The sequence below is a fragment of the Centroberyx affinis genome, unplaced genomic scaffold (assembly GCF_046629955.1).
Source record: "Centroberyx affinis isolate AG114_WGS23_722 - 3 ecotype Tasmania unplaced genomic scaffold, CSIRO-AGI_Caff_v1 ptg005013l_1, whole genome shotgun sequence".
Taxonomy (NCBI): Eukaryota; Metazoa; Chordata; class Actinopteri; order Beryciformes; family Berycidae; genus Centroberyx; species Centroberyx affinis.
In genome coordinates, this window is record NW_027282469.1 from 758 (window position 1) to 15,000 (window position 14,243).

Sequence of the window (14,243 nt, forward strand, 5' to 3'; positions counted from 1 at the left end):
GAGCTACTAGGCTATATTCAGGACCGCAGGTGTCTGGGTTATACATGATGGAGATACATACACTACTGGGGTAAAAATCAAATACACTGGCACCCATACCAATCACTGCACAGTAGATCATGTGGTTGCAGTTTGTGGGTAGGCTGTCAAAACAACTGAAGCTTTTAGCACTGGTGATCCACTGCTATAGATCTGTCTCTTGTTGGTTCAACTATACAAGTGTGGTTGCATTCAGTTTTACCTGCACTAATGCTGACATGTTGATGTGTTCTGTTATGATTTCTTTCCTTGCCTGTGGCAGAGGTAGGGACAATAAAAACAGTGAGTGCGTCCACATGGAAGGTGTGTTGGATTTGGCACTGAAGTAGTTTAAGAAGATGAATATCTCTCTCTCTTTCTCTCTCTCTGTGTCTCTCATGTCATGTCATGTTAGACTTTCATAATAACAGAGATTACGCTGTAATGAGGCCAATGAGTCGCCCCTGAAGGCTGACTCTCCCTAGATAGGGAGAGTCAGCTCTGTGTGTGTGTTGGTCCTTGCTCTTAGGAAAGAGGGAGAGATAAAAAATCAAGATGCCTCACTGTGATCACATGACGCATTGCAAGTAACCGAAGCCATTGGGTCCTGCATATAAGCAGCGCTTGCCATCTTAACTAGATGGATCTGTAACAGATAATTGCTCAGTTATTTGATTTGTTGTGTTTTAACAAAACAAAGGTTGTACATCCACTTTAGATAACTGACTAATCTGTGTTCAGGTGTCATCATCTTGCTTGGCAGGTGGGACACTAGTGTGGGTTCAGCATTTGGGTTACATCAGCGAGTGTGCGTGTACATGCTTTTATGAGTGTGTGTGTGTGTGTGGGTGTGTACGCTCTATTCCCGGTCGTGAGAGAAAGTGTGGAGCGAGCAGAGCCGAACTGTTATGTAATCAAATGTTTCTTGTCTGTCCAGCTCTGGTGAACTGATAACACGGGGGAAGCGTGGTTACTTTCTTTTCCTCAGGTGAACCCTCTGCATTGATCTTGGTCCTCTGCCTTTTTAAACACTGTAGGAATTGGAGTAGAGAGTGTCGAGAGAGATTGCAAAATGAAGACTTCATTAAATAAATAAATACACACTGTTGAAAATTACTCAGATGAGCTATGCGAGGTAATAAGAAGAAGAATTTTTCAAGATGTGTGGATAAGAGAAAATAGCCGTTTCTTCCTTTCTTCATCTGTCGAGTGCTAGTGGAGAGTAAAACAAGACAATTTACATCCACTTATATGCTTGTTGCAGTTATTAATATTTTGGGTTTTGGTGTTTTCTAGAAAACAGCAAGATGAGACCTTTGATGGAGGGTTCGAGGAGGAGAATCATTATGGAACCCAGACTGGGCAGCACTCTCAGCAAACACACACAGGTGAAACAGACACACGCAAACACACACACACACACAGGTGAAACAGACACACGCAAACACACACACACACACACACAGGTGAAACAGACACACGCAAACACACACACACACACACACACACAGCAGAAGCACTATGCTGCTCACAACTTTTGAGGCACTTTTAGGGTTAATAACGATTAGGCTATCCTAAATCTATTTCAGAGCTAATATTTGGAGCAGATAGACCCAGAGAGGGGGAGGTTCCTGGTTGCGGTGATCCGAAGGTTCAGACCAGGAGGCCTGTTGGGACGAGATTCACCTCCTCCCTCTGCTTCAGACTTTCCAGGAAGCCAGGCTCCGCCGAACTAAAACCTAAGAAGAAACCGGACCCCTGTCCACACAGGTGAGACAATTTATTAGGTACCCCTAGCTAGTACCAGGTGGGGCCCACTTTTGCCTCCAGAACAGCTTCAATTCTTCGAGGCCTGGATTGCAAAAGGTGCTGGAAACATTCAACAGGCATCTTGGTCCATGCTGACTCGAACATCCTATTCCACCTCATCCCAAAGGTCTCTAATCTCACCGAAAGTCACCGTTGTGATCCTGGAACCATCTTGAGACGATGTGTGCTTCGTGACACGGTGCATTGTCCTGCTGGAAGCTTCCATTTGAAAAAGGCTAGACTGTTGCCATGAAGATATGATCTGGTCAGCAACAATGTTTAGCTTCGCTGTGGCGTTCAAATGATGCTCCGTTGGTATTTAGAGGCCTAATGTGAGCCAAGAAAACATTCTCCACACCATTACTCCTCCACCACTAGCCTGTACTGTTTATAGCAGGCAGGATGTTGTTCACGCCAAATTGTCACCCTGCCATCAGCTTGTTGCAGCAGAGACCAGGATTTGTCAAACCATGCAGCGTTTTTTCACTCCTCCATCGTCCAGTTTTGGTGAGAATGTGTCCACTGTAGCTTTATCCTCTTGTTCTTAGCTGTCAGGAGAGGAACCTAGCATGGTCTTCTGCTTCAAAATGCATCTTGCCCATTGTAACATTTAGTCAAACAGTAACTGAACCTCTCAACCTGCATTCTTTATATACTGAGTCACAGTCACTTAACTCACTGTCTGGAGGAGCAAGCTGATTGCATTATCAGGGAGGTGTACTTAGTAAAGTGTCCATTGAGTGTAGGTCAGACGTGAGGGTGTTTGCCTGTGGGTGGATCTTAACTTCACACACCGTGCCCTGGAGTCCAGTATAGAAAGATGAAGGGTTCATACAGCAAAGTATATGTTACCTCCTTCACTCCACACTGTGTCCTGCAGCTTTGTGAGAATAGATTAAGACAGATCAGAAGGAGTCAAAAATAAATTAAATCTGTTTTATCCAACTCATGTTACTTAACTGAAATTGTCATGCTCAGGTTCCTTAAAATCCTTGATATGAGAGTTTTTGAGAAGGCGTGCAACTCTCTCACTCTTTCCCAAAGTCAAGGTAATCTTTACTATCTCACAAAGAGGAAATTGTTGTGCAGTCAGGCATAAACAGGCACTCAATATAACAATACATGCATGACAATACATGCATTGTAACGTAACCTTGAAGAAATAAAACAGGACAAATGTTTAAATAAAGTGCAATGTAAAAAACACAATAGCCGGTACAAAAAGATTACAAACTGGCTATTCAAGTCTAGAATTCAGCACAGCACTTGGATTTGGTGCTAATTCTGGTGAGTCTACAGCAACAGCCTATAGTAACTGGAAAGTATGGTCTCTGATAGAGAGAATGGTTCTGGCTGTATTGTAAATGTGATTGTGAGACAAGTCAGAGAGGGAAGCTTGCTGTTGCCCTATGAGATTGCTTTCACCATATTATTATCTCCTCTAACAAAGTTGGAAGGAGGTTATCTTGTCACCCCTGTCTGTCTGTTTGTTAGCAAGATATCTCAAAAAGTAACAAATGGATTTAGATGAAATTTGATGGACAGATGACCCGTAAGAATAATAGCAGTTATTGCCCCTTCTGACAGATGTTCTCTGTGTTGATATCAAAGTTCAGCTTATCGTCAGTCATTGTCTCCAGGTATTTATAGATGTCAGCTCTCTCCAGTCTGACCCTTGATAGTACTGGGTTGAGGTGGATGAGTCTGACGGAAATCAACTACCATGTCCTTGGTTTGCTTCATTTTCATTTGGTGATTAGACAGCTTAAGATAATAAAATTACCTCAAATGTGTTTTTGAAATTTCAGCAAATACAAGTGACTACAAGTACTGCCAGGTAATGTGTCGTATCACAAGCTTTTGCAAATCATTAACCTGCTGATTGATTTGCTTCAGTAATGGTAATGCCGCAAGTAAGTAAGGCAAGAGAGCGGTGATGTTATTTAATGTGAGGTGCTGCCTTAGTTTTCTGGGGAAGTTTTTAAGATTTTTTTCTTGAGATAAAATCCCAAGAAATGACATGTTAACTGTTTTTGAGATTTTGTATAGTGTGCATAGTATGTATGTGAGCTTGTGCTATTCTAAGTATGGACATTACCACAGTTTCCCATGAGCATGTGTACATTTGCATGCCTATGTGTGCATGCAATGTGCGTCAGAGACTACAGGAGTCCTATCAATAGAGGTCATTGATTAAAGTGTCTGTATTGGTGTCAGAGAGCACACACCCTTTACACTGTCTGCCAGTCACTTGCAGTCACTTCACACCATCCAACATGACCTTATATAGACATGTTGTACCAGTGTGTGTATATGTGTGTGTGTGTTCCTGGGTCTGTATGTGCATGTGTTTTACATGTCTTAATGTCATAACAAACATAAAGATACAATGTAACTGCCTTTAAAAGCATATGCAAGCATAGGAAATATGATTTAGTGAACTGCAACAGAGAGGACATGTAAAACTGAGTAGTAAGGAGAGAGGGAAAGTGAGAGGGACAGAAGGACAGAAAGGAGAGAGAGGAATGCTGTCCTACCTGTTGATCAGCATTGCTGTGGCAAATGTTAGACATTAAATACCTCTAATGTTTCTGGCCAAAACATTACAGTACGGGCAAAAGAGAAAGTGGGTGTGTGCCTATGAAATGTGATTTTCCTGAGAACAAATTAGAATGTATTGTATTATCTCAACAACCCTGAAACTTTTATTTTAACACCCTGTTTAGCCTTCTTCTATTTTTATATTACACTCCTCTAAGCTAGTTGGTCTCCTACCCTTTGCCTTTCTCCCAATAAGCCAAATCAATATCACATCCCCATTCTCCTCTCCTCCCAACAACAAGTGAATGGTCCATGAGGTAAATCTTGGAAAAAGACACAATCACATACAGTACAACAAAAACAAAACTTACATGTGATATAATTATGAATTTTGTCATGTACTGTATATTCCTTTACTGGCTTCCTTTCCAAGCCAAACACTGTGGCCAAATAGTACTTTTTAGGGTTATTGTTGGATTGAAGCTGCTGATGTTTAAGGACATTTTATTTAAGGACTTTAAATTTGACCATGTTCATTCCAAAAAAAATTCAATTATTCAGTGTTGCCCACAAGATTGTATTCTTGGCAGGGTGCTCAAACCTCAGACACCGCAGGATGATAATAATAATTATCATAATCATAATTCATGCATACTCAATTATACAGTAAATATTTTATCAAACAAACTGCAACTTATCCATCATATTGGAGGTGGCTGACTAACTGACCATTATCCAATTTTTAATAAAAGGCCAATGTCGGCTGATTGTATCAACAACCTGATATATCGGTCTAACCTTAGTGAATATTGCTGTCACAAGGCATATCTTAAGTCAGCATAACAACCTAACGCATATAGGCCTCCTGTAGAGTTCACATTTATAGAGGTAAAGTGATTTATGTGAACTTAACTATCATATATAATGGTTTCTTTTGTCTCCTCTCCCTCTTGCTCTACCAGTTTGACTAGACTGCTAAGGAGTGAGTCTGGGGAGAGGTGCTCACAGGTAAGCATCACTAGGAATGTGACATTTCTCCAAATAATGTTTTACAGCTGGTGCTATAATCATTCCAATCTAGAATCTGATGTAGAAGAGCAAATCTTAAATAACACCTTTCTTTCCCAGTCCAAAATATTCCCATCCAAATCATTCTGACCCAACATGAAGCAGAACATTGTTCAAAGCCATTCAGTTTCTATGTTTACTGGTAGTTCTCTATAAAACATTCTAACATATAATCAATACCACTGTGACAATTGTGTTATCTTGAAAACATCTGGGCTCAATTACCGTTTTAAGAGTTTGTAGGGATAGGGTGTGTGTGTTTTGTGTCTCCTTGGAAATCTCTCTCAAGTCTTTCAAAATAACCTGTTTGTCAAGGCCTGAATCTTTTAAATAACTAAACCATGGGAACAGGAGCTCTAGCAATGTTCTGACTTTAATGTCAGCACATCATTTGCATTTCAAGTACGAGGCCACTGTCACATATTTAAAAACCACTAAGCGTTTTACCTTACTGTGCATTTGCATTGTTGTGATGTGATAACCTCAAGTTGCCATATGAAAAGTGTTAGGATTAAATGAATTATAAAAGCTAGACATAGCTGTGGTTACAGTGTAATAAACTAATCTGGCATATTATGTGGTCATATGAATGATTTGAGAGTTCCATATTTTGGTTTATAATAATTTGGGACACATTACATTACAGTCCAAATATTATCCAACTTAAGGCTGTCTCTAGTAATGCTTCATCTCTTGACAGGTGAATGGAAGAACATCACCACCAGACAGTTCTGTAGAGGAAGCCAGTGACTTGCCATCATCAGGGAAGACTTCGGCTATTTGCAATGGGCTAGAGACCACGCTTGCCTCAGGTCTAACTCACAGTTTCTCAAATGGTGAGCTGCAACCATCTGCGTATAATGGCTTGCATACAGTTCCACATGGGTCACAACCAAGAAGGACTGGCTTTGGATCAGTTGAGTCAGAGGAAGATATAAAGGACTTTACAAGGCTTGAGAACCAAAACCATCTTGTGGAACTATCTGACCCCACTGTAGCCATGTTGTCTTCTACCATGGTATCGGTTCTTGCCCCAAACTGGAACAGCCGACTCCGACGGACCAAGAGGGGCGTGGCTACTGGCGATTTGGAAGTCCAAGGGAATTCAGAAGATGTGACATATGGCCCAAACACCGAGGCAAACTCTCCACATGAACAGCTTCTGGAAACCCAGAGCCGGCATGGTGGGGAGAGGGGGTTGAGAGATGTATCCCAAGCCCAGTTGAGAGGTTCATTTCTGGGTACCGGGAGGAACATAGTAGGCTGGTCAACTAAGAGTGGTCCCCCAAGCCTAAATCTGGACTATGAATCCAAGAGGAAAGTTGTTCAGTCTGTTTCTTTGGACGTAAAGTCAGATAGGCTAGACAACAGAAAAACTGAGGGGGGTGCTTTCAGCCCTGTAGCCACGACTGCACCTCCCATGTCTCCCCTCTCCCTTGACCTAAATGGACAAGGGAGGATGCCACAGGCCAGTCATCAAGGAGAACTGTCACATTCAAGCTCCAAACCAACAACCAGCAGTCGCCTGTTCTCTTTAAGAGGACTCAACTCCAGTTGGAGGAGCTCCCTCTCTGAGACAAACCCTCTGTCTGTGACCAGTTCAACCAGTGATAAAGCTGCAGAGTTTTTCACGCCACACCTCTCTCCAACCTTACTCAATAACAATGAGCAAGAGAGGTTGACGTCCCTCCCCTATTCATCATCCATCTCTTACAGGACAACTGAAACTGGCCCTATCCTTTCCCCATCCTCCCCCAATCACAGAGAAGGAGACTTATCTAAAACACCCCTCTTTCCTGCGTCACCCAAAAACAAAGACTCAGGGGACGCACCCTTTTCCCAACTATCACAGACAACAACAAGAACCCAAACTACTCTTTCATGTCCCCAACAGACATTTCTAACTAGAGGACTATCAGAGAGGCAACAGAACTACAAAGGCTCACACAAAAGAACAGATCATATGTCAGAGAGCGCACTCTCTCCACCTAGACTTTCCCCATATGAGCGCTATGCCTTCCTAAAAAGCCGGTCCCTCCCCAGAAGGACCACCCTGACATCCACTTCCTGGTGGAAACAAGTTACCCAGGAAGGCACTTCCCCTCTTGCCCTCAATGATACCACCAACATCAAAAACAAAAACGAGACAAGCACACCCTTAGTTACACCCTGCAACAATAATAGTGACTTGGCCTCCCGAAGTCCTATTGACAACAAAAGATTTAGCAGCCAAATCCCCAATAACAGAGACAACAATAACACAGTGGAGTCAGCTTACAAAGGTAACCTGAACATTGTTATGAAGACACAGGGAGGAGCTCACATCCTCAGACGAAGCAATGCTGAGGATACACCTGACCGGGAATCGGATAGGCTTTTCAAACAGCAACATAGCTCCAATTTGAATGACAGAGAACCACAAAAGCCCCATAGTTTGCCTAGTGTTTCATGTAGTTCTAAATTTAGCAGCACTGGAGGGCAAACAACACTGAGTCATCCTAAAGATCTCAGCAAGCCTGATGTAAGCAATAGTTCATTTAAAGCAAATGTAACTGAATTACAACTCACTTTGCTTAATCCTAAGAGCCCAAACACATCCACTGAGAGGACCAACAACAATTATACAACCAAAACCAGCAACAACAACCCTACGACTCCTCACAGCTTCAGAGATTCTTATAAGTTTTACCCCCTCTCGATGGATAGCAGCAAGGCCATGGATCAAGACACTAAGAGTCAACTAAAATTTCATTCTTCTCTTAGCACTAGTCAGGGCACATCAGAGAAAAATGATCTCACTGCTAACACCAAACCCTCCCCAGCTCTATTCATCCCTCCATCCACAAGTAGTCCCACCACTACTAATGTAAAATTGTCTAAAACGACCTCCTGCACTGATCAAGCTGAAAAACAGACAGAAAAATCTGTCACTTTTACCAAGCAATCACTCTCCCAAGATGCCACCAATGCTCTCAACAGTCAAGCTCTTTCCCTTAAAGTTGTTCCCCTCCCCAGCTCAAACACTAAAACTAGTTCCTCCTCCAACACCCAGTCAGTTTCTTCTCAGACCAGTATTCCCACTGTGTCACACACTGGCTCTGTACCCCATCCACTATCCACTAAATTCACCAAGACAGCCACTGCCACACCAATTGGCTTTGAAAGAAGCTACGCCGCCATCCCCAAGTCTCTCCACCCTAAAACTATATCCACCCTTCTTCCCACATCCCACGTTACGCTTCCACCTAAAACAAACTATAGCGCTGTATCCACCAGTTCCACCAGCCCCACCACCTCTGCTACTACCCTTTCTAGCCATCCTGCCCCCACAACCCCCACCATCCCATCCCTCCTTACTCCCCCCATCACTCCTGCCCTTACATCTTCTGCCACTACTGTCACCTCCTCCTCTCTTCTAACCCCCCCTGCCACCCCCACCCTTACCCGCCCTGTCTCCCCAGAAATCTCCCTCCGCCAGGTAGAGAGGACGTTCTCTGGCAGCTTGGACCTCACTCCAAAGAAACAGCATCCTCAGGTGGAGGGGAGGAGGGTGAGACGAGTAACATGGCAGGACTCAGTAGATCTGCAGCGCTCTGAGGCCACATTGGCACAGAGGTCAGAGCCACCTCAGACCCCAACAAGCCCCATATCCCCCTCCAGGACTCCACGGAGCGTAGGATCTCCCTCCATCTTCTCCTTCCTAAGATTAGGCAGTCCCACCGGAACTACATCTCCTCTCTGCTCCCCTACCCCCAAGACCTCCACCATACAGGTGTGGAGAGGAGGGAAGCATCAGGGGGTTTTTTCAGCCGACTCTGCTGATCATGCATCCAGAGAGGGAGGAAGAGCTCATACAAGAGCCACAGACAGCCCCTCGCAGTTCAGCTTTGACCATGGAGGAAGGGACTCAACCTCACCCAGACATGAGAGGACGCTGTCAGAGGAGGCAAACTCAGACCATTGTCGTTCTGCTGCTCCTCTCTCCCTCCCTCCTGACTTTTCAAGTGGCTATAAACTTCGTTATAGCTCCACACCTTACTCCACCCTCAAGTCTACATGGTCAACACAGGGAGAAGCTAAGAATATAGCACCCACGTCAACTCTCTTCCAACAGACTTCCTTACCCTCCAAGTCAATTTATACCGTACCCCTTTCCTTACGTCCTGACCACATAACCTCATCCAAATCCAAACTCCCTTTGTCACCCATCAACTCACCCCAGCCCCTATCCCCCCATTTCCAAAAGAGGACTGGCTTGCAGGAGAGTTCAAAGTTTGTTGTTTCAGAAACTGATCATGCCAACAATAATCACTGCAAGCACAGCGGCCAAGATGGCCAGAATGGGCAGCTGTCACTTGTCGACAACAGAGTTGATATCAGCTCACAGCCACCGCTGCTACAGGCTGATAAGGCACTCGGCTCTCCCTCAATGTGTGTCAAAGTAATTGAAACACTTGTTTACAACATTTCTGAAGCAGATTCCACAAATGCTTTAGACGGCACACCTAAACCTTTGATGCAACATAACACACATGTGTCTGTGGAGACCAAGTTCAGCAGACAGCCATACATAACTCAAAGTAGGAAAGTCATAGGTAATCCACAATGTCAGTCAAATCAGAGCTCCAATGGAAGCAGCTCGAAGGAGAATCAGTGCCCTTCCACTGCACGGTCTGATGACGGGTGCAGTAATAGAAGAATGAAGGAGAGTGTTATCGGTAAAAGCAGATTTTTTTCATTGGAGAGTAAGAATGAAATCCCTCCTTCTCAAAGCCCAAGGAGAGGCCTTTTTGCATTGAAGAAAAGTGTCAGCACACCAAATTCTAGTTTACATGCTAATAAAGAGACACCATTTTCACAAGATAAAGCAAGGCCAGAGACAGAAAGGGCCAACAAGAGCGGTAACAAAGTGGACCAGGTCCTAAGCAAGCTGAGACAGACATTCAGCGGTAGACGTTCTGATGACGATCTCTTGTTTTCATGGAGATGGAAGCGACCCTCCCAGACACCCTCTGTTAGCGGATCAAGCGACGTCAGTGATAGCACTGTTGAGAGTAACAAAACCGTAGAGGAGGAGAAAGAGAGGGAGAAAGGGGAGGTGGGGAGGGACAGCGACACAGGAATACAGGAGAGGGATAGATGGACAGAAAATAGATACACTCTTACACCACCCTTGGCTGTAGGAAACAGGATGGCGCGAGATCAATTCTCCATTTGGTCAGACAAAACAACCATAAATAGTGACCATAACAAGCACTCTGTGTTTGAGGGTTTTCAAAAGGATAAAAGTGCTTTTGGAAAAGAACAGGACTCTGAAAGTAAAATCCAGGCTCATTTGACAAGCTGCAGACCAACAAGGCACCAGTTTGACTTTTACAAAGACGACAGGGCAGATTATACACCAACAAACCAATCTCCCTCTCACAGAGATCCCAGCCCTGCTAGGCAGCAATCCTGGAGCCCGAACCACTCTGCTACTCAATGCAGCAAGTCCACACCCAGCCCCAGGAGCCCCTTCTCCCCTTTCTCCTCTCTGTCCCCTGTCTCCCCATTCCCCTCAGCTGATGCTACAGAAGACAGTGTCTTCTACAGCCCAAAGCCGCAGCGTCGGGGAGAGTCCACCTGTTCCTGCAAGCAAGGAGAGGGGATCAGCCTGGTGGATTCAACAAGGAGCCGGGCATCCACAGCTCCTTCAAGTGGAGGCCAGTGTCAGGACAAGGAACGTCTGGCATCCTACTCCTCCTGTGCAGACATAAAGTATGGCATTGAGGCCAAGAGGTCCTTTTCTGTGAGTTCGGTGCTCTCCAGCCGACCCTCGGGACCTGGACGCATCTCCACCGGATCCCGGTTCCTGAGTGTGAGCGACCTTTCTGACCCTGCAGTGACTTTTGGAGGACATTCATCCAGCAGTAGTGGCATGGGCCTGGATCAGTGGTCAGTCAGAAGTGATCAAACATCAAAATATGATTATCGAACCACTGGTGGCAATCGATTGTCATCTGTCCCAAGTGATCCAGGTAAAATGAGATCCAGATCCCTTCCTCGATCTCTGACCAGATGTTTGACAAATTGGAGTTCAGAGGTCACCGCTCCTCCTCCTGTAACTACCACAACCACAATGCCGGGCCGCCTCTGGAGCCCGAACCTGGACACCTATCACTTTGTGTGGGATACAGAGGGTCCTCCAACCCCTCCCCCATCCCCTCCCCTGTCACCAACATCCAGGCGCATCTCCAAACCTCCCAGTCTTTCCTCCCCTTCGTCCCCCAGCTCACCAGGAGCATCACAGGGCAGCCAGTCTCCTAGAGGGCATTTGCCCTCCAAAGGCTATGTGTCCAGCCTGAGTGCCTTCGAGGAGTCCTCAGACAGCAGCTCGGATACGACCACGGATGATGAATATTACCTGGAAACTGGGGGTGATGAAAAAGAGACCGAATTGTGAAAGTGGGAGAGGAATTCGTCCTGGTGCTTCTTTTTCTGTAGTCCTAAGCTGTAATATTATCCAGAAAGAGAAAGAGAGGGACATGACAAGGAAATGCAACCTTGCGAGGAAAATATCCTCTGCTTCTTTCTTTTCTCTGTCGTTCTCAACAAAGGATTGCTGAAGTCAATATAGCATGGACATTGGAGACGACAGAACAGAACATGACGCTCAAGGAGTTAGAGCTGTGAGAGGGAAAGCAAATGTTAAACATAAATTAGTGCACTGATTTTCTTTCTTCTCCATCTCTACTCTTCATATTCATAATTTCCTTTTCAAAGCACCAAGGGCCATGGTGTACCTAACAACAGATGAAACTGAGCCATCTGAAAAGGCCTCCTCTCCTTTCTCCTACCTTCAGATACACTGCAGGAAAGGAGAGAGGAAAGGATCACTGTTAGATACTGAACTGAACACCAGTAGGGACACCATCGTGTAACAGGTTCACACCTTTGTCACTGTCAAGTGATTGTGCTTCATGATAATGCGATCACACTTATAAGGGATTGGTTGCCTGCATGATATGCTTTTCAAATGTGGCAGTTGCTTTTACATCAGAAAGGCATCAAATGAGCACAGGCTTTGTCAGATATACGCAATAATCATCGTTCAGTACTCATGGTCTGGACAAATGCATGGTATTAGTGAGGGATTTATGTTAAGCTAGTTGTTTTTCATGATCAAAGGATACTAATCCATGCTTTGGTGACAGATTAAGGTTAGGTTTTTGTCATAAGGCTTTATATTTAGACTAGGGTTGCATTTTACCTTGCTGCTTATCAATAAGTGCTGTGGTAATATGATACTTGGAGAAATAATGGAGGAATAATATGGATAAATGTTCTATCATGTTGATATTTCATCATCTCTGTCTTTGCATGGTTGAAGATTGTAATGAATTTTGTTCAAGTGTTGTAAGCAAAAATAAGCAGATGCAAATTATTTTCTTAACTGCTTTTTTAACGGCCATAATGTTGCTTTTAAAAAGTTTGATGTATGATGAAATTCAGATGACATTATGGACTTTAACAAGAAATTGTTCTGTAAGTAGGCATTTACATTTGAAAGTGCCCTCTGTAGTGCCTGATCTTATTTGCTCGCCTAAATATTTGCACAGTAACTATATAAATTCCCTAATAAAGTATCTATTTTTCGCTAAATATTTCCATCACAGAACCTGTGTATTTTGGAACAAGTTTTATGTAAAATGAGTTTTTGTTTGTTTGTCTAGAAGGATTCCTGCAACCAGCCAACATAACCAACCCGCTAACTACCAAATGTTTTAGACGAATAGTCAGCATTTACATTGGTTACAATACCGTCCACTTAGGACTGTCTTAACCAACATGATCTCCCATTGTGCCATTTTATTGCAATGGTTCCCACCACATTATTTGCATGTCATAATTAGTGTAGAGACATGTCGAGCATTGCCATGAACAGCACAAGAGCAGGCGACTCAGCCTACATTCCTGTCTCTGCAATGAGGACAATATCAATCACAAAGCCTTGTTGGATGCTATCTACTTTAAATAGAGCCTGCTATAGGTGGGCTGTTCAACTGTTCCACATGATTCAACTGGGTGTTTCCCTTTTGTGTTGTGGCCACGAATTAGCCTAACTGTTGGTGATTAGATAATACATCCATTAGATTGGGTGGATAGAGTTGTAAAAGTTGTAAAAATGACATCTTGTGCCATATGAAAATGTTCGAGTCTTCAATTTGCAGTGTACTTTTTGCCCTTGGATGGGAGGGGAAAAACAGAAAAAAGGGAAGTTTACATTTATTGGGGGTTATTGGTTTGTATGACAAACATTGCATCTTGGTGTTTCTGTGAGAACCAAACAAGATGGTGTAACATCGGGGAGGGTTGTTTCGAAAAGCGAAATGAAATTCACACTGACACAGAACAGTCTGGCATGTAATGTTAATGACATCATCTGGGAAGGCATGACTGATTCACATACTGTAGTGTCACACGGTGCTCTGAGCGCTGGCTGTGAATCAGTTTGTCCATCCCCTTCGTCATCATGGGGAAACTGCAGCACTGATCACACTGCAGTGGGACAACTTGTAGCTCCAGCTCACCCTCTGTTCTCAGAGTAATGACTTCTAGTTCTAGTTCTAGTTCTAGTGACAGGTCGTCATCTGGATGGCACAAAGCCAAGTCTATGTGTGACTGATAAGAGAGACACAGACAGAGAGCTTATGTTGCTCTTTGCTCTTATCTTTGTACATATTTACGGGCTGTCACTTGACATGGTAAGCCATTTGTTTGGTCTTTTAGCAGTGTGCTGCAGAATGTCATTGACTTGTATACTGAAT

At 44.0% G+C, this 14,243-nt stretch overlaps 1 long non-coding RNA gene across 1 annotated transcript in view; it reads left to right on the top strand.

The window, feature by feature from the left end:
• The first annotated feature begins 1,312 nt into the window (after positions 1-1,312).
• LOC139666437 (uncharacterized) overlaps positions 1,313-14,243 on the top strand; it is a 13,165-nt gene continuing 234 nt past the window's right edge. The window contains exons 1-4 of the long non-coding RNA XR_011696911.1: positions 1,313-1,406; positions 1,608-1,788; positions 5,331-5,376; positions 6,137-14,243. The exon at positions 6,137-14,243 is cut by the window's right edge and continues 234 nt beyond it. This is a non-coding gene — a long non-coding RNA (uncharacterized lncRNA). The remainder of the gene's footprint in view (positions 1,407-1,607; positions 1,789-5,330; positions 5,377-6,136) is intronic.